General features: G+C 44.8%; 15 non-coding genes and 2 pseudogenes across 15 annotated transcripts; 15 read left to right on the forward strand and 2 right to left on the reverse strand.

Annotated features, from left to right (window-relative positions):
- Positions 1 to 272: 272 nt before the first annotated feature.
- On the forward strand, positions 273 to 432 carry LOC134988153 (U1 spliceosomal RNA). The gene has a single exon (XR_010193678.1). It is a non-coding gene; the product is annotated as a U1 spliceosomal RNA (small nuclear RNA).
- A 152-nt stretch (positions 433 to 584) lies between these two features.
- On the forward strand, positions 585 to 747 carry LOC134988168 (U1 spliceosomal RNA). The gene has a single exon (XR_010193692.1). It is a non-coding gene; the product is annotated as a U1 spliceosomal RNA (small nuclear RNA).
- Positions 748 to 1,419: 672 nt separating this feature from the next.
- On the forward strand, positions 1,420 to 1,583 carry LOC134988149 (U1 spliceosomal RNA). Its single transcript, XR_010193674.1, has one exon. It is a non-coding gene; the product is annotated as a U1 spliceosomal RNA (small nuclear RNA).
- Positions 1,584 to 1,735: 152 nt separating this feature from the next.
- Positions 1,736 to 1,898, forward strand: LOC134988173 (U1 spliceosomal RNA). Its single transcript, XR_010193695.1, has one exon. It is a non-coding gene; the product is annotated as a U1 spliceosomal RNA (small nuclear RNA).
- Positions 1,899 to 2,569: 671 nt separating this feature from the next.
- On the forward strand, positions 2,570 to 2,733 carry LOC134988144 (U1 spliceosomal RNA). Its single transcript, XR_010193670.1, has one exon. It is a non-coding gene; the product is annotated as a U1 spliceosomal RNA (small nuclear RNA).
- Positions 2,734 to 2,885: 152 nt separating this feature from the next.
- On the forward strand, positions 2,886 to 3,048 carry LOC134988159 (U1 spliceosomal RNA). Its single transcript, XR_010193684.1, has one exon. It is a non-coding gene; the product is annotated as a U1 spliceosomal RNA (small nuclear RNA).
- A 671-nt stretch (positions 3,049 to 3,719) lies between these two features.
- LOC134988142 (U1 spliceosomal RNA) lies at positions 3,720 to 3,883 on the forward strand. Its single transcript, XR_010193668.1, has one exon. It is a non-coding gene; the product is annotated as a U1 spliceosomal RNA (small nuclear RNA).
- A 152-nt stretch (positions 3,884 to 4,035) lies between these two features.
- LOC134988170 (U1 spliceosomal RNA) lies at positions 4,036 to 4,198 on the forward strand. The gene has a single exon (XR_010193694.1). It is a non-coding gene; the product is annotated as a U1 spliceosomal RNA (small nuclear RNA).
- Positions 4,199 to 4,869: 671 nt separating this feature from the next.
- LOC134988151 (U1 spliceosomal RNA) lies at positions 4,870 to 5,033 on the forward strand. The gene has a single exon (XR_010193676.1). It is a non-coding gene; the product is annotated as a U1 spliceosomal RNA (small nuclear RNA).
- Positions 5,034 to 5,185: 152 nt separating this feature from the next.
- LOC134988157 (U1 spliceosomal RNA) lies at positions 5,186 to 5,348 on the forward strand. Its single transcript, XR_010193682.1, has one exon. It is a non-coding gene; the product is annotated as a U1 spliceosomal RNA (small nuclear RNA).
- A 671-nt stretch (positions 5,349 to 6,019) lies between these two features.
- Positions 6,020 to 6,183, forward strand: LOC134988143 (U1 spliceosomal RNA). The gene has a single exon (XR_010193669.1). It is a non-coding gene; the product is annotated as a U1 spliceosomal RNA (small nuclear RNA).
- A 152-nt stretch (positions 6,184 to 6,335) lies between these two features.
- On the forward strand, positions 6,336 to 6,498 carry LOC134988167 (U1 spliceosomal RNA). The gene has a single exon (XR_010193691.1). It is a non-coding gene; the product is annotated as a U1 spliceosomal RNA (small nuclear RNA).
- A 662-nt stretch (positions 6,499 to 7,160) lies between these two features.
- On the forward strand, positions 7,161 to 7,324 carry LOC134988175 (U1 spliceosomal RNA). The gene has a single exon (XR_010193696.1). It is a non-coding gene; the product is annotated as a U1 spliceosomal RNA (small nuclear RNA).
- A 152-nt stretch (positions 7,325 to 7,476) lies between these two features.
- Positions 7,477 to 7,618, forward strand: LOC134988171 (U1 spliceosomal RNA; annotated as a pseudogene).
- Positions 7,619 to 10,225: 2,607 nt separating this feature from the next.
- Positions 10,226 to 10,367, reverse strand: LOC134988174 (U1 spliceosomal RNA; annotated as a pseudogene).
- Positions 10,368 to 10,519: 152 nt separating this feature from the next.
- LOC134988152 (U1 spliceosomal RNA) lies at positions 10,520 to 10,683 on the reverse strand. The gene has a single exon (XR_010193677.1). It is a non-coding gene; the product is annotated as a U1 spliceosomal RNA (small nuclear RNA).
- Positions 10,684 to 19,498: 8,815 nt separating this feature from the next.
- On the forward strand, positions 19,499 to 19,572 carry TRNAN-AUU (transfer RNA asparagine (anticodon AUU)). The gene has a single exon. It is a non-coding gene; the product is annotated as a tRNA-Asn (tRNA).
- The last annotated feature ends 2,555 nt before the right edge of the window (positions 19,573 to 22,127 follow it).

Genomic DNA, 22,127 nt, shown 5'->3' on the forward strand with positions numbered 1-22,127 from the left:
TAGCGAAGCAGATGCTTACAGAAAACTGCTGGTGCTTAGATTGAAAAGAAAAACATTGACGAACCCATCATTTCAGCGACAGGGTCTGCCACACGACTGGCTGAAATGACTGGTTGGTTTGGGCCCCCACCAAAAAAGAATCAATCAATCTCTCCTTGCACAAACTGGCTCTACAGAGGCAAGATGTCCTCCCTTGTGCTGCCTCAGTTGAATCTCCTTTACTTGACAGAGATGTGCCTGAGCAGCGGCCCTCCCCAGCCCTATCCCAAATCATACTTATTTTGCATAATACCATGGTCATGAAGATTGTTCTCCCAGGGTGAGGTTCATTCATTGCATTCTGGGTATGCTGACCCCTGTGATTTCCCCAAATGTGGGAAACTCAATTGCATTATTTGTGGTAGTGGGGGACTGTGTTTGTGCTTTCTTCTGGTCAACTCTGGTAAAAATCAGATTTCTTTGTCTCAGATCTTCCTCTAGCCTTGTTCCTCTTTCGAGAGTTCCCTTGTGCTGCCTCAGTTGGATCTCCTTCACTTGACAGGGGGGTACCCGAGCAGCGACCCTCCCCAGCTCTAGCCCAACTCCTACTTACCTGCCAGGTGAGATACTATGATCATGTAGGTGCTTCTCCCAGGGCAAGGCTCACCCATTGCACTCTGGGTGTGCTGCCCCTGTGATTTCCCCAAATGTTGGAAACTTGACTGCATAATTTGTGTTTCCCCTGGTCGGCTCTCGTATAATTCAGATCTCTTTGTCTCAGGTCTCTCTCCAGCCTAGTTTGCTGTCTGTTTCCACTTCTCTTTTCTTGAGCCGCTCCCTTCTATGCCCTTGCGCACTATCCTGACTTCTCCCGTCTGCTTACTTTGTGCCTTCCAATGCACAATGCGAACTACAGGTAGTGCTGCAGGACCCACACCCTTTAACTTGCCTTACAGAGCAGCTCTGGAGCTGTTACAGTGCCCAGCTGCTGCAGAGAAATCAGCTTGAATGCTTCAGGGGCTGGGGCATTGCCAACATGAGCCCCACACCGAAGGAGGGTGGGGGTGTTTAATGCGAACTAAGGGTCATCCAAGCGCCGCAAAAGGCCGCCATGCCCTGCATACCCCTTTTCTCTTTTCATATGCAGATGAGGGTTCCAGCCAACTTTGGCCCACTGCTTGGATGACATCACCATATGCAAATCCATCTGCTGTAGGCCTTCCCCCAGGAATGCTTGCACTAGTTGTTGCATTTGGTTTGTTGTTTGGGGGTGCTTCAGTATTAGGCAGCCTTCTGCCCTCCCATGTTCATCTGAAAATATGTGTTCTCCCTGCAGTTGTTGTCCCCAGATGAGAGTTCCCTTGTGCTGCCTCAGTTGAATCTCCTTTACTTGACAGAGATGTGCCTGAGCAGCGGCCCTCCCCAGCCCTATCTCAAATCATACTTATTTTGCATAGGAGATACCATGGTCAAGAAGATTGTTCTCCCAGGGTGAGGGTCATTCATTGCATTCTGGGTATGCTGACCCCTGTGATTTCCCCAAATGTGGGAAACTTGGCTGCATTATTTGTAGTAGTGGGGGACTGTGTTTGTGCTTTCCTCTGGTCAGCTCTGGTAAAAGTCAGATTTTTTTGTCTCATTTCTTCCTCTAGCCTTATTCTTCTTTTGAGAGTTCCCTTGTGCTGCCTCAGTTGGATCTCCTTCACTTGACAGAAGGGTGCTTGAGCAGCGACCCTCCCCAGCTATAGCCCAACTCCTACTTACCTGCCAGGTTAGATACTATGATCATGAAGCTGCTTCTCCCAGGGCAAGGCTCACCCATTGCACTCTGGGTGTGCTGCTCCTGCGATTTCCCCAAATGTGGGACACTTGACTGCATAATTTGTGTTTCCCCTGGTCGGCTCTCGTATAATTCAGATCTCTTTGTCTCAGGTCTCTCTCCAGCCTAGTTTGCTGTCTGTTTCCACTTCTCTTTTCTTGAGCCGCTCCCTTCTATGCCCTTGCGCACTATCCTGACTTCTCCCGTCTGCTTACTTTGTGCCTTCCAATGCACAATGCGAACTACAGGTAGTGCTGCAGGACCCACACCCTTTTACTTGCCTTACAGAGCAGCTCTGGAGCTGTTACAGTGCCCAGCTGCTGCAAGAAATCAGCTTGAATGCTTCAGGGGCTGGGGCATTGCCAACATGAGCCCCACACCGAAGGAGGGTGGGGGTGTTTAATGCGAACTAAGGGTCATCCAAGCGCCACAAAAGGCCGCCATGCCCTGCATACCCCTTTTCTCTTTTCATATGCAGATGAGGGTTCCAGCCAACTTTGGCCCACTGCTTGGATGACATCACTGTATGCAAATCCGTCTTCTGCAGACCTTCCCCCAGGAATGCTTGTACTAGTTGTTGCATTTGGTTTGTTGTTTGGGGGTGCTTCAGTATTAGGCAGCCTTCTGCCCTCCCATGTTCATTTGAAAATATGTGTTCTCCCTGCAGTTGTTGTCCCCAGATGAGAGTTCCCTTGTGCTGCCTCAGTTGAATCTCCTTTACTTGACAGAGATATGCCTGAGCAGCGGCCCTCCCCAGCCCTATCCCAAATCATACTTATTTTGCATAGGAGTTACCATGGTCATGAAGATTGTTCTCCCAGGGTGAGGTTCATTCATTGCATTCTGGGTATGCTGACCCCTGTGATTTCCCCAAATGTGGGAAACTCGACTGCATTATTTGTGGTAGTGGGGGACTGTGTTTGTGCTTTCCTCTGGTCAGCTCTGGTAAAAGTCAGATTTCTTTGTCTCAGATCTTCCTCTAGCCTTGTTCTTCTTTCGAGAGTTCCCTTGTGCTGCCTCAGTTGGATCTCCTTCACTTGACAGGGGGGTGCCCGAGCAGCGACCCTCCCCAGCTCTAGCCCAACTCCTACTTACCTGCCAGGTGAGATACTATGATCAGGAAGGTGCTTCTCCCAGGGCAAGGCTCACCCATTGCACTCTGGGTGTGCTGCTCCTGCGATTTCCCCAAATGTGGGACACTTGATTGCATAATTTGTGTTTCCTCTGGTCGGCTCTCGTATAATTCAGATCTCTTTGTCTCAGGTCTCTCTCCAGCCTAGTTTGCTGTCTGTTTCCACTTCTCTTTTCTTGAGCCGCTCCCTTCTATGCCCTTGCGCACTATCCTGACTTCTCCCGTCTGCTTACTTTGTGCCTTCCAACGCACAATGCGAACTACAGGTAGTGCTGCAGGGCCCACACCCTTTTAGTTGCCTTACAGAGCAGCTCTGGAGCTGTTACAGTGCCCAGCTGCTGCAAGAAATCAGTTGGAATGCTTCAGGGGCTGGGGCATTGCCAACATGAGCCCCACACCGAAGGAGGGTGGGGGTGTTTAATGCGAACTAAGGGTCATCCAAGCGCAGCAAAAGGCCGCCATGCCCTGCATACCCCTTTTCTCTTTTCATATGCAGATGAGGGTTCCAGCCAACTTTGGCCCACTGCTTGGATGACATCACTGTATGCAAATCCGTCTTCTGCAGACCTTCCCCCAGGAATGCTTGTACTAGTTGTTGCATTTGGTTTGTTGTTTGGGGGTGCTTCAGTATTAGGCAGCCTTCTGCCCTCCCATGTTCATTTGAAAATATGTGTTCTCCCTGCAGTTGTTGTCCCCAGATGAGAGTTCCCTTGTGCTGCCTCAGTTGAATCTTCTTTACTTGACAGATATATGCCTGAGCAGCGGCCCTCCCCAGCCCTATCCCAAATCATACTTATTTTGCATAGGAGATACCATGGTCATGAAGATTGTTCTCCCAGGGTGAGGTTCATTCATTGCATTCTGGGTATGCTGACCCCTGTGATTTCCCCAAATGTGGGAAACTCGACTGCATTATTTGTGATAGTGGGGGACTGTGTTTGTGCTTTCCTCTGGTCAGCTCTGGTAAAAGTCAGATTTCTTTGTCTCAGATCTTCCTCTAGCCTTGTTCTTCTTTCGAGAGTTCCCTTGTGCTGCCTCAGTTGGATCTCCTTCACTTGACAGGGGGGTGCCCGAGCAGCGACCCTCCCCAGCTCTAGCCCAACTCCTACTTACCTGCCAGGTGAGATACTATGATCAGGAAGTTGCTACTCCCAGTGCAAGGCTCACCCATTGCACTCTGGGTGTGCTGCTCCTGCGATTTCCCCAAATGTGGGAAACTTGACTGCATAATTTGTGTTTCCCCTGGTCGGCTCTCGTATAATTCAGATCTCTTTGTCTCAGGTCTCTCTCCAGCCTAGTTTGCTGTCTGTTTCCACTTCTCTTTTCTTGAGCCGCTCCCTTCTATGCCCTTGCGCACTATCCTGACTTCTCCCGTCTGCTTACTTTGTGCTTTCCAATGCACAATGCAAACTACAGGTAGTGCTGCAGGGCCCACACCCTTTTACTTGCCTTACAGAGCAGCTCTGGGGATGTTACAGTGCCCAGCTGCTGCAAGAAATCAGCTTGAATGCTTCAGGGGCTGGGGCATAGCCAACATGAGCCCCACACCGAAGGAGGGTGGAGGTGTTTAATGCGAACTAGGGGTCATCCAAGCGCCGCAAAAGGCCGCCATGCCCTGCACGCACCTTTTCTCTTTTCATATGCAGACGAGGGTTGAAGCCAACTTTGACCCACTGCTTGGATGGCATTACCATATGCAAATCAATCTGCTGCAGGCCTTCCCCCAGGAATGCTTGCACTAGTTGTTGCATTTGGTTTGTTGTTTGGGGGTGCTTCAGTATTAGGCAGCCTTCTGCCCTCCCATGTTCATCTGAAAATATGTGTTCTCCCTGCAGTTGTTGTCCCCAGATGAGAGTTCCCTTGTGCTGCCTCAGTTGAATCTCCTTTACTTGACAGAGATGTGCCTGAGCAGCGGACCTTCCTAGCCCTATCTCAAATCATACTTATTTTGCATAGGAGATACCATGGTCAAGAAGATTGTTCCCCCAGGGTGAGGGTCATTCATTGCATTCTGGGTATGCTGACCCCTGTGATTTCCCCAAATGTGGGAAACTTGACTGCATTATTTGTAGTAGTGGGGGACTGTGTTTGTGCTTTCCTCTGGTCAGCTCTGGTAAAAGTCAGATTTCTTTGTCTCATTTCTTCCTCTAGCCTTATTCTTCTTTTGAGAGTTCCCTTGTGCTGCCTCAGTTGGATCTCCTTCACTTGACAGAGGGGTGCTTGAGCAGCGACCCTCCCCAGCTATAGCCCAACTCCTACTTACCTGCCAGGTGAGATACTATGATCATGAAGGTGCTTCTCCCAGGGCAAGGCTCACCCATTGCACTCTGGGTGTGCTGCTCCTGCGATTTCCCCAAATGTGGGACACTTGACTGCATAATTTGTGTTTCCCCTGGTCGGCTCTCGTATAATTCAGATCTCTTTGTCTCAGGTCTCTCTCCAGCCTAGTTTGCTGTCTGTTTCCACTTCTCTTTTCTTGAGCCGCTCCCTTCTATGCCCTTGCGCACTATCCTGACTTCTCCCGTCTGCTTACTTTGTGCCTTCCAATGCACAATGCGAACTACAGGTAGTGCTGCAGGACCCACACCCTTTAACTTGCCTTACAGAGCAGCTATGGAGCTGTTACAGTGCCCAGATGCTGCAAGAAATCAGCTTGAATGCTTCAGGGGCTGGGGCATCGCCAACATGAGCCCCACACCGAAGGAGGGTGGGGGTGTTTAATGCGAACTAAGGGTCATCCAAGCGCCGCAAAAGGCCGCCATGCCCTGCATACCCCTTTTCTCTTTTCATATGCAGATGAGGGTTCCAGCCAACTTTGGCCCACTGCTTGGATGACATCACTGTATGCAAATCCGTCTTCTGCAGACCTTCCCCCAGGAATGCATGTACTAGTTGTTGCATTTGGTTTGTTGTTTGGGGGTGCTTCAGTATTAGGCAGCCTTCTGCCCTCCCATGTTCATTTGAAAATATGTGTTCTCCCTGCAGTTGTTGTCCCCAGATGAGAGTTCCCTTGTGTTGCCTCAGTTGAATCTCCTTTACTTGACAGAGATGTGCCTGAGCAGCGGCCCTCCCCAGCCCTATCCCAAATCATACTTATTTTGCATAGGAGATACCATGGTCATGAAAATTGTTCTCCCAGGGTGAGGTTCATTCATTGCATTCTGGGTATGCTGACCCCTGTGATTTCCCCAAATGTGGGAAACTCGACTGCATTATTTGTGGTAGTGGGGGACTGTGTTTGTGCTTTCCTCTGGTCAGCTCTGGTAAAAGTCAGATTTCTTTGTCTCAGATCTTCCTCTAGCCTTGTTCTTCTTTCGAGAGTTCCCTTGTGCTGCCTCAGTTGGATCTCCTTCACTTGACAGGGGGGTGCCCGAGCAGCGACCCTCCCCAGCTCTAGCCCAACTCCTACTTACCTGCCAGGTGAGATACTATGATCATGAAGGTGCTTCTCCCAGGGCAAGGCTCACCCATTGCACTCTGGGTGTGCTGCCCCTGTGATTTCCCCCAATGTGGGAATCTTGACTGCATAATTTGTGTTTCCACTGGTCGGCTTTCATATAATTCAGATCTCTTTGTCTAAGGTCTCTCTCCAGCCTAGTTTGCTGTCTGTTTCCACTTCTTTTTTTTTGAGCCCCTCCCTTCTATACCCTTGTGCACTATCCTGACTTCTCCTGTCTGCTTACTTTGTGCCTTCCAATGCACAATGCAAACTACAGGTAGTGCTGCATGGCCCACAACCTGTTACTTGCCTTACAGAGCAGCTCTGGAGCTGTTACAGTGCCAAGCTGCTGCAAGAAATCAGCTTGAATGCTCGGGCATTGCCAACATGAGCCCCACACCGAAGGAGGGTGGGGGTGTTTAATGCGAACTAAGGGTCATCCAAGCGCCGCAAAAGGCCGCCATGCCCTGCATACCCCTTTTCTCTTTTCATATGCAGATGAGGGTTCCAGCCAACTTTGGCCCACTGCTTGGATGACATCACTGTATGCAAATCCGTCTTCTGCAGACCTTCCCCCAGGAATGCTTGTACTAGTTGTTGCATTTGGTTTGTTGTTTGGGGGTGCTTCAGTATTAGGCAGCCTTCTGCCCTCCCATGTTCATTTGAAAATATGTGTTCTCCCTGCAGTTGTTGTCCCCAGATGAGAGTTCCCTTGTGCTGCCTCAGTTGAATCTCCTTTACTTGACAGAGATATGCCTGAGCAGCGGCCCTCCCCAGCCCTATCCCAAATCATACTTATTTTGCATAGGAGATACCATGGTCATGAAGATTGTTCTCCCAGGGTGAGGTTCATTCATTGCATTCTGGGTATGCTGACCCCTGTGATTTCCCCAAATGTGGGAAACTCGACTGCATTATTTGTGGTAGTGGGGGACTGTGTTTGTGCTTTCCTCTGGTCAGCTCTGGTAAAAGTCAGATTTCTTTGTCTCAGATCTTCCTCTAGCCTTGTTCTTCTTTCGAGAGTTCCCTTGTGCTGCCTCAGTTGGATCTCCTTCACTTGACAGGGGGGTGCCCGAGCAGCGACCCTCCCCAGCTCTAGCCCAACTCCTACTTACCTGCCAGGTGAGATACTATGATCATGTAGGTGCTTCTCCCAGGGCAAGGCTCACCCATTGCACTCTGGGTGTGCTGCCCCTTTGAATTCCCCAAATGTGGGAAACTTGACTGCATAATTTGTGTTTCCCCTGGTCGGCTCTCATATAATTCAGATCTCTTTGTCTCAGGTCTCTCTCCAGCCTAGTTTGCTGACTGTTTCCACTTCTCTTTTCTTGAGCCGCTCCCTTCTATGCCCTTGCGCACTACCCTGACTTCTCCCGTCTGCTTACTTTGTGCCTTCCAACGCACAATGCGAACTACAGGTAGTGCTGCAGGGCCCACACCCTTTTAGTTGCCTTACAGAGCAGCTCTGGAGCTGTTACAGTGCCCAGCTGCTGCAAGAAATCAGCTTGAATGCTTCAGGGGCTGGGGCATGGCCAACATGAGCCCCACACCGAAGGAGGGTGGGGGTGTTTAATGCGAACTAGGGGTCATCCAAGCGCAGCAAAAGGCCGCCATGCCCTGCATACCCCTTTTCTCTTTTCATATGCAGATAAGGGTTCCAGCCAACTTTGGCCCACTGCTTGGATGACATCACCGTATGCAATTCCATCTTCTGCAGACCTTCCCCAAGGAATGCTTGTACTAGTTGTTGCATTTGGTTTGTTGTTTGGGGGTGCTTCAGTATTAGGCAGCCTTCTGCCCTCCCATGTTCATCTGAAAATATGTGTTCTCCCTGCAGTTGTTGTCCCCAGATGAGAGTTCCCTTGTGCTGCCTCAGTTGAATCTCCTTTACTTGACAAGGGAGGCATTTTGGATTTTTTCTTTGGGTACCCCTACACCTGATGGTCTGATTGAGAGCATCGAACTGAACAACATTGGCAGTCTCTGAAGATTTTATCTATTGATTTACCTAATATATTATTTATTGAATATCCATTTATTGTATGTTTAATAAATAAACAAAATTATTAGAAGTAGCTATTTTGGGAACAGCATTCCTCTTAGTATGAAACTGTATAATCCTGTTGTGTGTGTTCCTTTAAAGTTCTTTAGTAAAATCCACTAGTAATGATGAACATCAGATTTCTTCCTCCATCCTCTTTTTACACTTTCTCTTGGTTCTATATATATATATTTTTTATTTTTTTATTTTTTTTCCCTCCTTCTCCCAAAAGGCCCCCCTCCCTCCCCCCCCCCTCCCTGTTTTAAATTTTTACATCTTTAAATCTTTAAATCTTCGAATCCTTAAATTGTCTGTTTAATAATTATTCTTTCTTCAATTCTTTTTGTTGTTTAAGCAGCAATGTAATTATTCCAGGGGTTAAAATAATGAAATATAGAAATAATATTAACAAAAATTAAAGGTAAAAATGAATTGATAGAATGATCCCATTAAAAGTAAATAAATAATATGGATGTTAAGCTGAGCGGGTTGGATTCGAACATGGGACTCGCTGCATAGAGTGCAGGTGATGTTTCCCCTGCGCCACAAGAGCTGCTTTAGTAGTGGGTTGGATTTATGTTACCCTAAAAGGTTTTATATAAGTAAATGGGGATCCTTAGTGCTGGGTCTCTGAATTATGTGTATGTGATTATAGAGATGAGGTATTGATTGAAAGATTAGAGGTTAATCTGTATATAGATTATATATTTTCTGTTATTTTTTAAACCACCTTGTTGCTTATTTTATTATTATTTTTAATCACCATGTTGCTTATTTTTATATTATGAAATGCCTTTATATGTGCAATTGCAATTAGAAAGTTGTTCCATATGTGAGTCATTACATGTATGCATCCAATTAGTACATGTATATATCCAATCAACTAATTAGTAATGCTATTGGTCCGGTGCATTTTAAAAAGAGCCTGCTAGGCTGCTGATGTATCCTCTGACGAAACCGCTCTTGGATAACAGCGGAGAAACGCGTAAGGAAGGTGACTACCAGACACTCTGATTGCTGAGATATAAGCCCATTCATGAACGAGCTACATCACGGCGGACGTCTGATGTAAAGACAGCGGTGAAGGGGAAAAAGCAATTTGAGACCGAGCAAAAGGAGGTCTCTACCCCACGGCAGGGAGGAATATCCCGACCGCGAGTGCCAATAAGATCCAGCCACGGTTAACGACTGAGGCAGCATAAGGAAACTCTCATCTGGGGACAACAACTGCAGGGAGAACACATATTTTCAGATGAACATGGGAGGGCAGAAGGCTGCCTAATACTGAAGCACCCCCAAACAACAAACCAAATGCAACAACTAGTGCAAGCATTCCTGGGGGAAGGCCTGCAGCAGATGGATTTGCATATGGTGATGTCATCCAAGCAGTGGGTCAAAGTTGGCGTCAACCCTCGTCTGCATATGAAAAGAGAAAAGGGGCGTGCAGGGCATTACGGCCTTTTGCGGCGCTTGGATGACCCCTAGTTCACATTAAACACCTCCACCCTCCTTCGGTGTGGGGCTCATGTTGGCTATGCCCCAGCCCCTGAAGCATTCAAGCTGATTTCTTGCAGCAGCTGGGCACTGTAACAGCTCCAGAGCTGCTCTGTAAGGCAAGTAAAAGGGCGTGGGCCCTGCAGCACTACCTGTAGTTTGTATTGTGCGTTGGAAGGCACAAAGTAAGCAGACTGGAGAAGTCAGGATAGTGAGCAAGGGCATAGAAGGGAGTGGCTCAAGAAAAGAGAAGTGGAAACAGACAGCAAACTAGGCTGGAGAGAGACCTGAGACAAAGAGATCTATATTATACGAGAGCCGACCAGGGAAAACACAAATTATGCAATCAAGTGTCCAACATTTGGGGAAACCGCAGGAGCAGCACACCCAGAGTGCAATGGGTGAGCCTTGCCCTGGGAGAAGCACCTTCATGATCATAGTATCTCACCTGGCAGGTAAGTAGGAGTTGGGCTAGAGCTGGGGAGGGTCGCTGCTCGGGCACCCCCCTGTCAAGTGAAGGAGATCCAACTGAGGCAGCACAAGGGAACTCTCGAAAGAAGAACAAGGCTAGAGGAAGATCTGAGATAAAGAAATCTGACTTTTACCAGAGCTGACCAGAGGAAAGCACAAACACAGTACCTCACTACCACAAATAATGCAGTCCAGTTTCCCACATTTGGGGAAATCACAGGGATCAGCATACCCAGAATGCAATGAATGAACCTCACCCTGGGAGAACAATCTTCATGACCATGGTATCTCCTATGCAAAATAAGTATGATTTGAGATAGGGCTGGGGAGGGCTGCTGCTCAGGCACATCTCTGTCAAGAATTTATAAAGTCTATACATATATATAACCAAATGTCAATATATATATATATATAGAACCCAGCGCTCCTATCAAAACTTATCTATTTCACCAATTTGTTGCTTATTTAATCTTTATACATCTATTAATTTTTACCATATATTATAAAATGCTGCTCCCATAGTTAGTACTGTTCTACCAATAATAAACCAAATTTTAAAGATAATCACACTTGTTATCAAGGGAGCGCAAAAAATAGAATATACAAGCTCTTTATTTAAAAAAAAATATATATAGACAGAAGAAACCCACATTCAACAAAATACAATGGAGTCAACATATATAGGCACCACTATCCATATCTAAATGTAATCAGTATCTATTTCATATTGCCCTTGATGACAACGGAATGTCTATTAAAGTGTCCAAAAAATCCTCCTGGATACAGCTGTTGTAATTAAATCGTTACTTTCCAATTGTAATTGATACATTAAATTCCTTCTTGTGGATGAACAGCAACAGTTGTAACCAACGCCTCTTATTTACTGCAGTTAAAGTTCATATGTAACTCACGTGAGTAATGAAAGAAAATAGGGGGAGAGCGCTGTGATGGTTGGTGAAACACAGCGGTATGCTACAACGTACCCACATTTGCATCCATGCATATATAGATGTAGGTGTGTGTACGTCGGTGTGCGTCCAGGTGTCAACGCGTGTATGTATAGATGCAGGTGTGGGTACGTCTGTGTATGTCCAGGTGTCAGAATGTGTATGTATAGATGCAGGTGTGGGAACGTCAGTGTAGGTTCAGATGTCAGCGCGTGTATGTATAGATGCAGGTGCTTGTATGTCCAGATGTCAGTGCATGTATGTATAGATGCAAGTGTGGGTACGTCGGTGTATGTCCATTTGTCAGCGCGTGTATATATAGATGCAGGTGCTTGTATGTTGGTGTATGTCCAGGTGTCAGCGTGTGTATGTATAGATGCAGGTGTGGGAATGTTAGTGTATGTCCAGGTGTCAGGGTGTGTATGTATGGATATTAGGTGTGGGTACATCAGTGTATGTCCAGGTGTCAGCGCATGTATGTATAGATGCAGGATAATAATCACACAGCGTGCCCCCCACCAACCACAAACCTCCCCCACCCCCCTGTATGACATAAACACAGCTAATTACACTTACACACAATAATTTCAGTTTGCGACCAGGAGCCGGCAATGTATGTGCACCCAAATGAAGCCACTGTACATGCCCTGCAGGCTGCTATGTACTGCACAGGTGCAACAAATTTAAATGCCCTATCTTTAAAATGGGGCATATTTTACTAAATTAAAAAAACCTGTAACTTTCTGTAAAACCTTAACCCCAAAAGGCACTACACTAACATAGGTGTGTAGAGTTGGATCTTGATCCAAGGCACCAACAGGCTAAAGCTTTGACTGTTCCCAGGATGCCTTGCACCGCCTCCTCTATAACCCTGCCCAGTGACGTAACTAGACCTTTGTGGTCCCCATAGCAAAATTCTGAATGGGCCCACCAGCACTCAACAAGAATGAGTGGCGTTTGGGGTCAGAAAAGTAGAGGGGAAGGGGTCTGACAGAGTAGGGGGCAGGACATGAATGAATAGAAACTGAGGTGTCCATTATATAAAGAAATATAGGCCCTCATTCCGAGTTGATCGGTCGCAAGGCGAATTTAGCAGAGTTACACACGCTAAGCCGCCGCCTACTGGGAGTGAATCTTAGCTTCTTAAAATTGCGACCGATGTATTCGCAATATTGCGATTACTAACTACTTAGCAGTTTCAGAGTAGCTCCAGACTTACTCTGCCTGTGCGATCAGTTCAGTGCTTGTCGTTCCTGGTTGACGTCACAAACACACCCAGCGTTCGGCCAGGCACTCCCACCGTTTCTCCGGCCACTCCTGCGTTTTTTTCCGGAAACGGTAGCGTTTTCAGCCACACGCCCCTGAAACGCCGTGTTTCCGCCCAGTAACACCCATTTCCTGTCAATCACATTACGATCGCCGGAGCGAAGAAAAAGCCGTGAGTAAAAATACTTTCTTCATAGTAAAGTTACTTGGCGCAGTCGCAGTGCGAACATTGCGCATGCGTACTAAGCGGATTTTCACTGCGATGCGAAGAAAAATACTGAGCGATCAACTCGGAATGAGGGCCATAGTATGTGTGTCTGTGTGTATATCACACACACACACATATAAGGGAAATTCAAATGCCCTCAATTATTGCGCCCATTACACTCTGGTTTAGGTGCACAAAGCACCTAAACCTGAATAAAGTAATGGGCGCGATCGTGAAAAGACACCGTTTGGTTGCCCAAATGGGTCTCTTTGCACACATTTCAGCTTGTTTCCCCTGGGGGTAGCGAGCTGAAATAAACATGTCGCACCCGTTGGCAGCAACATTAGAATAGCTGCTGACGGGCACGATTGAGGGAGGAAAGGGACATTTGAATCCAGCCCATAGATGCAATGTGAATATGTAATTTGTACCTTTCTTTCTTAAAATGTATATAGTAGTGTATACACTAGAGGTCTTTCCGAACCCCCTAATCCTAACATTGTAATTTGCTTTAGGGCGCACCTCCAATTAGTCTAGTGTTTCGTATTTTCACATTAAATACTTTCTTGCATTGGTTGGTTAAAGATTAGATCGTATATTTTTCTAGATATAGCTGTGCATAGTCTACAAGGCTACATGCTTCTCCCCTAACTAGAGATGTGCAGCGGGCATTTTTCGTGTTTCATGTTTTGGTTTTGGATTCGGATCCGCAGTTGTGTTTTGGATACGGACGCGTTTTGGCAAAACCACCTTTTGGGTTTTGTATTCGGGTGATTTTTTTTTAAACCCTCAAACAGCTAAAATCATAGAATTTGGGGGTAATTTTGATCCTATAGTATTAAGCTCAATAACCATAATTTCTACTCCTTTCCAGTCTATTCTGAACACCTCACACCTCCCAATATTATTTTTAGTCCTAAAATTTGCACCAAGGTCCCTGGATGACTAAGCTAAGCGACCCAATTGGGCAGCACAAACACCTGGCCCATCTAGGAGTGGCACTGCAGTGTCAGACAGGATGGTACTTAAAAAAATAGCCCCAAACAGCACATGATGCAAAGATAAATAAAAAAAGAGGCGCAAGATGAAATTGTAGTGTGTCTCTCCTGCTCAGTGTCAGTTCTCAGTAGTATCCTCATCAGTGCTCAGTATCACTGCTCATTGTCTTGTGCTGCATTGTGGTGCTCAGTATACTAGAGTACATTACTAATAGTCCAGTGCTGCATCTTGCTGCTCAGTGTCAGTTCTAGTATCCTCATCAGTGCTCAGTATCACTGCTCATTGTCTTGTGCTGCATTGTGGTGCTCAGTATACTACAGAACATTACTAATAGTCCAGTGCTGCATCTGGCTGCTCAGTGTCAGTTCTAGTAATCTCATCAGTGCTCCGTATCACTGCTCATTGTCTTGTGGTGCTCAGTATACTACAGTACATTACTAATACTCCAGTGTCTTGTGCCGCATATGGCTGCTGTAGGGTGCTGTGGTAGTGTCCTGTCACTGTGCATATGTCATCATTCCAGTCACAGTGATATCTGGTATCTATCTAGTGGTATCTAATTCCAGACATTACCACCGTCTAATTCCAGATATATTACTGGCATATAATTCCACACATTAAAAAATGGAGAACAAAAAGGTGGAGGGTAAAATAGGGAAAGCTCAAGATCCACTTCCACCTAGTGCTGAAGCTGCTGCCACTAGTCAAGGAAGAGACTATTCAATGCCATCAACATTATGTAATGATTATACGATACATTATATATCATATCATTGTATGGTTGTAAAATACAACTTAAAAACTTTAATTAATAAATACATAAAGGGGTATATGCAATTGTGGTCGAATTCCCGAAATTGTCGAATTTCGGGTCATTTTCCCCCAAAAAAAAAAAAATCGTCAATGCAATTCAGTGCTTTCCGTCAAAAAAACGGACTTTCAAAATTCGACTTTTTGAAATTCGACTTTTTGCAAATTCGACTTTTCTGCAATGATACAAGTGCTGCAATTCTACAAAAGCATATTCAATTCAAGTTTGGAAATTCGACAGCAGTGCTTTTAGACAGTAAATTCGTCATTTTCAATCCGTCACACTTTGGAGGGTGAAAACAATAAAAAAAAATTTAAACATGTTTTTTTTGTGTGTTTTTTTTTGTGGGAATAGCATATCTATTTATATTAGAAGGGATTAGGTACTTTTTTTTTTTTTTTTTTTTTTTGGAGGCACAAGTATTATTTATATATTTTTTAAAATATTATTTATTTATTTATTTTTTAGTGCTGGAACGGGAAAATTTAAAAAAAAAATGGCGTGGGGTCCCCCCTCCAAAGCATAACCAGCCTCGGGCTCTTCGAGCTGGTCCTGGTTCTAAAAATGCGGGGAAAAATTGGGCAGGGATCCCCCGTATTTTTAAAACCAGCACCGGGCTCTGCGCCTGGTGCTGGTGCAAAAAATACGGGGGACAAAACGAGCAGGGGTCCCCCGTATTTTTTACACCAGCATCGGGCTCCACTAGCTGGACAGATAATGCCACAGCCGGGGGTCACTTTTATACAGTGCCCTGCGGCCGTGGCATTAAATATCCAACTAGTCACCCTTGGCCGGGGTACCCTGGGGGAGTGGGGACCCCTTCAATCAAGGGGTCCCCCCCCCAGCCACCCAAGGGCCAGGGGTGAAGCCCGAGGCTGTCCCCCCCATCCAAGGGCTGCGGATGGGAGGCTGATAGCCTTGAGTAAAATGACAAGAATATTGTTTTTTCCAGTAGTACTACAAGTCCCAGCAAGCCTCCCCCGCAAGCTGGTACTTGGAGAACCACAAGTACCAGCATGCGGGAGAAAAACGGGCCCGCTGGTACCTGTAGTACTACTGGGAAAAAAATACCCAAATAAAAACAGGACACAGGCACCGTGACAGTAAAACTTTATTACACACTGCCGACACACACATACTTACCTATGTTCACACGCCGACATCGGTCCTCTTCTCCATGTAGAATCCACGGATACCTGAAAAGAAAAGTTCAATATACTCACCTCAGCCAGGGTCCAGAGATAAATCCACGTACTTGGCAAAAAAAGAAAATGGACACACGGACCACCGGACTGAAAGGGGTCCCATGCTGACACATGAGACCCCTTACCCCGAATGCCGGGACACCACGTGACTCCTGTCACTGAAGTCCCTTCAGCCAATCAGGAAGCGCTACTTCCGTGGCGCTCACCTGATTGGCTGTGCGCTGTCTGTGCTGTGACAGCGCATCGCACAGCTCGGTCCATTAGTTTCAATGGTGGGAACTTTGCCGTCAGCGGTGGGGTTACCCGCGGTCAGCCGCTGACCGGCGGGTGACCTCACCGCTAGCCGCTAAGTTCCCACCATTGAATATAATGGACGGAGCTGTGCGATGCGCTGTCACAGCACAGACAGCGCACAGCCAATCAGGTGAGCGCCACGGAAGTAGCGCTTCCTGATTGGCTGAAGGGACTTCAGTGACAGGAGTCACGTGGTGTCCCGGCATTCGGGGTAAGGGGTCTCATGTGTCAGCATGGGACCCCTTTCAGTCCGGTGGTCCGTGTGTCCGTTTTCTTTTTTTGCCAAGTACGTGGATGTATCTCTGGACGTGGATGTACCTCTGGACGCTGGAAGGTGAGTATAATTTTTTTCACAGGTACCCTCGGATCGTCGGAGACCGTGGCAGTCGGCGTGTCAACATAGGTAAGTATGAATGTGTCGGCAGTGTGTAATAAAGTTTTACTGTCACGGTGTCTGTGTCCTGTTTTTATTTGGGTATTTTTTCCCAGTAGAACTACAGGTACCAGCGGGCCCGTTTTTCTCCCGCATGCTGGTACTTGTGGTTCTCCAAGTACCAGTATGCGGGGGAGGCTTGCTGGGACTTGTAGTTCTTCTGGAAAAAACAATATTCTTGTCATTTTACTCTAGGCTATCAGCCTCCCATCCGCAGCCATTGGATGGGGGGGACAGCCTCGGGCTTCACCCCTTGCCCTTGGGTGGCTGGGGACCCCTTGATTGAAGGGGTCCCCACTCCCCCAGGGTACCCCGGCCAGGGGTGACTAGTTGGATATTTAATGCCACGGCCGCAGGGCACTGCATAAAAGTGACCCCCGGCTGTGGCATTATCTGTCCAGCTAGTGGAGCCCGATGCTGGTGTAAAAAATACGGGGGACCCCTACTCTTTTTGTCCCCCGTATTTTTTGCACCAGCACCAGGCGCAGAGCCCGGTGCTGGTTTTAAAAATACGGGGGATCCCTGCCCAATTTTCCCCCCGCATTTTTGGAACCAGGACCAGCTCGAAGAGCCCGAGGCTGGTTATGCTTTGGAGGGGGGACCCCACGCCATTTTTTTTTTCGTGTTTTTCCCGTTTTTTCCCGTTTTTTTAATTCGCGGCAAAATACGGCAAATTGGCCGTTTTTCGCCCGCGGGACTGTCGAATCCGTTTTTCATTGAATATGGTGAATTCCGGCAGCCACCTGCCGGAATTCACATGTCGAATTGTGTCGAATTTAAAAACGGCCATAATTTGCCGCGATTCGCCGTGAATTGCATATACCCCAAAGTAGCTTTTATGTAACCTTTTTAAACCTATTAGCATAGACCGAATCTCATCGTGTGTATAGGCCTTTAGTTCAACAACAGCATGGGACCAGTTAGTGTGTTTTGACCACTGCACAGCACCTGGTGTTATATAGTAAGCACCACTATGGCATAGTATACAGCATTATGGGCCTGATATGAGTGTGACCAGCGGTGATGTGGAATGCAGTAGGAGGTGCTGTTTAGCAAGCACCACTTCTATATTCACCATGCAGTATATTGTGTGAATATAGAAGTGTTGGTTGTGTTATGTATTAGAGTAATTATTGCAGCTCCCAGCTAAAATTGCAACAATGTAATTTAGTGACAAGCTGCAGAGATTAACCCTTTCTGTGGCTGCTGCACAACCTCTATTCATATCGCTGAATTAAATTAGGGAGATGTTCTCACCCCGCGAGCAAGCGCAGGTATATGCCACACTTATGGTAACATTGGATTTGCAGATATTTTCTTGCAGGGGTGTTTCTAAACAATTTGGCTTCAAATGCGAGATTTAAAAATGCGTGCCCCCCGCCACCATTGGCATTAAAAATTGTGCCCCTCCCCCATATATATATATAAAAAAAACTATATTTGCATGAGCGCTCCGAACGGGATGGGGGGGCGTGACCTCGCAAAAATGGGTATGGTCTCCATAAAATGGGCGTAGCCTTTCAGGCAAAGACTACCTTACACCCCAGTTCTTGACCCTGCACCAACAGACCTCGGCCACCACAGGGAAAAAAGTACAGTCATTTCCACCATGTTAAGCCCCACACATTAATGCCCTTTGGAACATATTATGTCACTCACCACAATATCTGTGATACACTATGCCCTACAGTAAAGCTTCTAATTACTTTTACAAAAACTGCTCAACGCCAAGAGTTTCACGTGCTGGGTGTCATGCTCATTGCCAGGGGTTTCACTCTCTGGGTGTCATGCTCATTGCCAGGGGGAACGCAGTAGGAGGTGTTATATAGTAAGCACCACTATGGCATAGTATATAGCATTATATATATTGTGAGCACTGGTGATGTTGAGTGCAGTAGAGCTGCTGCTGGGTAATTACAATTGACTACAACCACCAATATATTCTGCTGCACTATATATATGCAAAGCTAATTCTGCTGGGTAATTACAATTGAATACAACCACCAATATATTCTGCTGCACTATATCTATATATGCAAGCTAATTCTGCTGGGTAATTACAATTGACTACAACCACCAATATATTCTGCTGCACTATATCTATATATGCAAAGCTAATTCTGCTGAGTAATTACAATTGACTACAACCACCATTATATTCTGCTGCACTATATCTATATATGCAATGCTAATTCTGCTGGGTAATGCAAATTGAAACATTATTGCATAGTATGTGATTTTGAAGTACTTTTTTAAAGTTTTGAATGATATAGACCCAGTTTAATCTTTGTGGAATGCCTGGTTGTTGTTTTTAAGGTAATTTATTGCCTGGCATTTGAGGGGGTGGGGTGTGGTTACAGATTTCAATTATTGGTTTCACTTGTAATAGTCTTCTACTTAAGTCCAATGGTGTAGGCTGTGCAAAGCCATTTGGCTGTGCATTTATTGATCTAAGCGTGCATTTTTATCAAAGCGTGATAAAATTGACACATAACAGCAGCGTTCAATCAGTATCAATTTATCTTCAGCTGATGTCGATTGTGAATTTACGTTTCTTCTCTTCTTGTCACCTACAGGTAATTACAATTGACTACAACCACCAATATATTCTGCTGCACTATATCTATATATGCAAAGCTAATTCTGCTGGGTAATGCAAATTGAAACATTATTGCATAGTATGCAATAATATAGTATGCATATAGCAGAGGATAGTTTCAATCTGCCTACCTCTGGGTTATGGGCCCAGAATGCTTTCATTGCAGTACTCTGCTGCACATGTAAGTGCAAGAGATCCTGAAGCACTCACTCATCATGGGAAAGTACCAATGTGTTTCTTCGTTGATTGATGGAAGAAACATCTTACAAAAACTCTCCAGATTATTGACTTTTAAAGTTTTTCTAGGAAACGTTCTACATGAATGCTTATTAGCGTTTGTCAGAACATACGTTTGCAAAGTGTCTCTGTGGCGCAATCAGTTAGCGTGTTTGGTTATTAACCAAAAGGTTGGTGGTTCAATCCCACCCAGGGACGTAATTTACCTTGTTATCAGATTTTGGTGATCTTTAAGTAGACAAGTCAAAATTTCAAACCCCCTCTTATGGTGTAGGGTACCTGGCCTTCTCTGATGTAATCAGAGTTAGATTTGATTAAGTGATTTTATAAAAAAAAAACAGCTAGGAAGCACAATTTAGCAGTGGGTTGCAGAGAAAAAGAAATATGCTGGCAAAAAAATCCAATTGAGTGATTAAACAGCTCTTCATTTTCTGGCTTTATTTTTAAGCTAACAAATTTGTTCTCTGAAAAGTGTCCACAAAGCCAAGTATCTGATTAACACCTTTGTAGGGATGGTTTTTCACCTATTACTAAATTAAACTTGCTTCATTGGAAAGGCAGCAAGATGCATCGTCATTTCAATATCTACTGAAATAATACAGGTTGACACCAGGAAACATTAACGCCACTGCATCCTTGCTGCTTTCTCATGTGGAAGTCTGTTTAATGTAAAAACAAGGTGATATCTAATTAGCACACAGGTAAGGAATTAAGAAAATCTTTATTTAAGGGTGAAGATGTTTCTCACAAAATCGTTGCCCCAATGCATCATTGAAATTCAAGCTGGAAAGATGATTTTAATATATCACTTGTACATTTTGTATTGCTCTTCTGGTGACAATGTAGTTTGTTTTTGTCAATTACCATTTTAATAATAGGGTAAAGAAAATTAAGTGGATTTTTGAAAGAAAACAATACTGTCAATATACTATTAAACAAATTAAAATGGTAAAAGTTATTGTACTTTAAGTAAAAATAAAAGAGCTAAAATATCAATCCCAATTTTGGATTACTTTAATTAAAAAAAAATGCATATAGCAGAGGATAGTTTCAATCTGCCTACCTCTGGGTTATCGGCCCAGCATGCTTCCATTGCAGTACTCTGCTGCACATGTAAGTGCAAGAGATCCTGAAGCACTCACTCATCATGGGAAAGTACCAATGTGTTTCTTCGTTGGTTGATGGAAGAAACATCTTACAAAAACTCTCCAGATTATTGACTTTTTTAAGTTTTTCTAGGAAACGTTCTAGATGAATGCTTATTAGCCTTTGTCAGTATGTACTTTTTGCAAAGTGTCTCTGTGGCGCAATCGGTTAGTGTGTTCGGCTATTAACCAAAAGGTTGGTGTTTCAATCCCACCAAGGGACGTAATTGACCTTGTGATCAGATTTTGGTGATATTTAAGTCGACAAGTCAAAATTTCAAACCCCCTGTTATGGTGTGGGTACCTTGCCTTCCCTGATGTAATCAGAGTTAGATTTGATTCAGTGATTTTATAAAAACAGCTAGGAAGCACAATTTAGCAGTGGGTTGCAGAGAAAAAAAATATGTTGGCAGAAAAATCCAATTGAGTGATTAAACAGCTCTTCATTTTCTGGCTTTATTTTTATGCTAACAAATTTGTTCTCTGAAAAGTGTCCACAAAGCCAAGTCTCTGATTAACACCTTTGTAAGGATGGTTTTTCACCTATTACTAAATTAAACTTGCTTCATTGGAAAGGCAGCAAGATGCATCCTCATTTCAATGTCTACTGAAATAATACAGGTTGACACCAGGAAACATTAACGCCACTGCATCCTTGCTGCTTTCTCATGTGGAAGTCTGTTTAATGTGAAAACAAGGTGATATCTAATTAGCACACAGGTAAGGAATTAAGAAAATCTTTATTTAAGGGTGAAGATGTTTCTCACAAAATCGTTGCCCCAATGCATCATTGAAATTCAACCTGGAAAGATGATTTTAATATATCACTTGTACATTTTGTATTGCTCTTCTGGTGACAATGTAGTTTGTTTTTGTCAATTACCATTTTAATAATAGGGTAAAGAAAATTAAGTGGATTTTTGAAAGAAAACAATACTGTCAATATACTATTAAAACAAATTAAAATTGTAAAAGTTATTGTACTTTAAGTAAAAATAAAAGAGCAAAAATATCAATCCCAGTTTTGGATTACTTTAATTAACAAAAAAAATGCATATAGCAAAGGATAGTTTCAATCTACCTACCTCTGGGTTATGGGCCCAGCATGCTTCCATTGCAGTACTCTGCTGCACATGTAAGTGCAAGAGATCCTGAAGCACTCACTCATCATGGGAAAGTACCAATGTGTTTCTTCGTTGGTTGATGGAAGAAACATCTTACAAAAACTCTCCAGATTATTGACTTTTTAAAGTTTTTCTAGGAAACGTTCTAGATGAATGCTTATTAGCCTTTGTCAGTACGTACTTTTTGCAAAGTGTATCTGTGGCGCAATCGGTTAGTGTGTTCGGCTATTAACCAAAAGGTTGGTGGTTCAATCCCACCCAGGGACGTAATTGACCTTGTGATCAGATTTTGGTGATATTTAAGTCGACAAGTCAAAATTTCAAACCCCCTGTTATGGTGTTGGTAGCTGGCCTTCCCTGATGTAATCAGAGTTAGATCTGATTCCGTGATTTTATAAAAACAGCTAGGAAGCACAATTTAGCAGTGGGTTGCAGAGAAAAAAAATATGCTGGCAGAAAAATCCAATTGAGTGATTAAACAGCT

This window comes from Pseudophryne corroboree, unplaced genomic scaffold (assembly GCF_028390025.1).
Source record: "Pseudophryne corroboree isolate aPseCor3 unplaced genomic scaffold, aPseCor3.hap2 scaffold_1024, whole genome shotgun sequence".
Taxonomy (NCBI): domain Eukaryota; kingdom Metazoa; phylum Chordata; class Amphibia; order Anura; family Myobatrachidae; genus Pseudophryne; species Pseudophryne corroboree.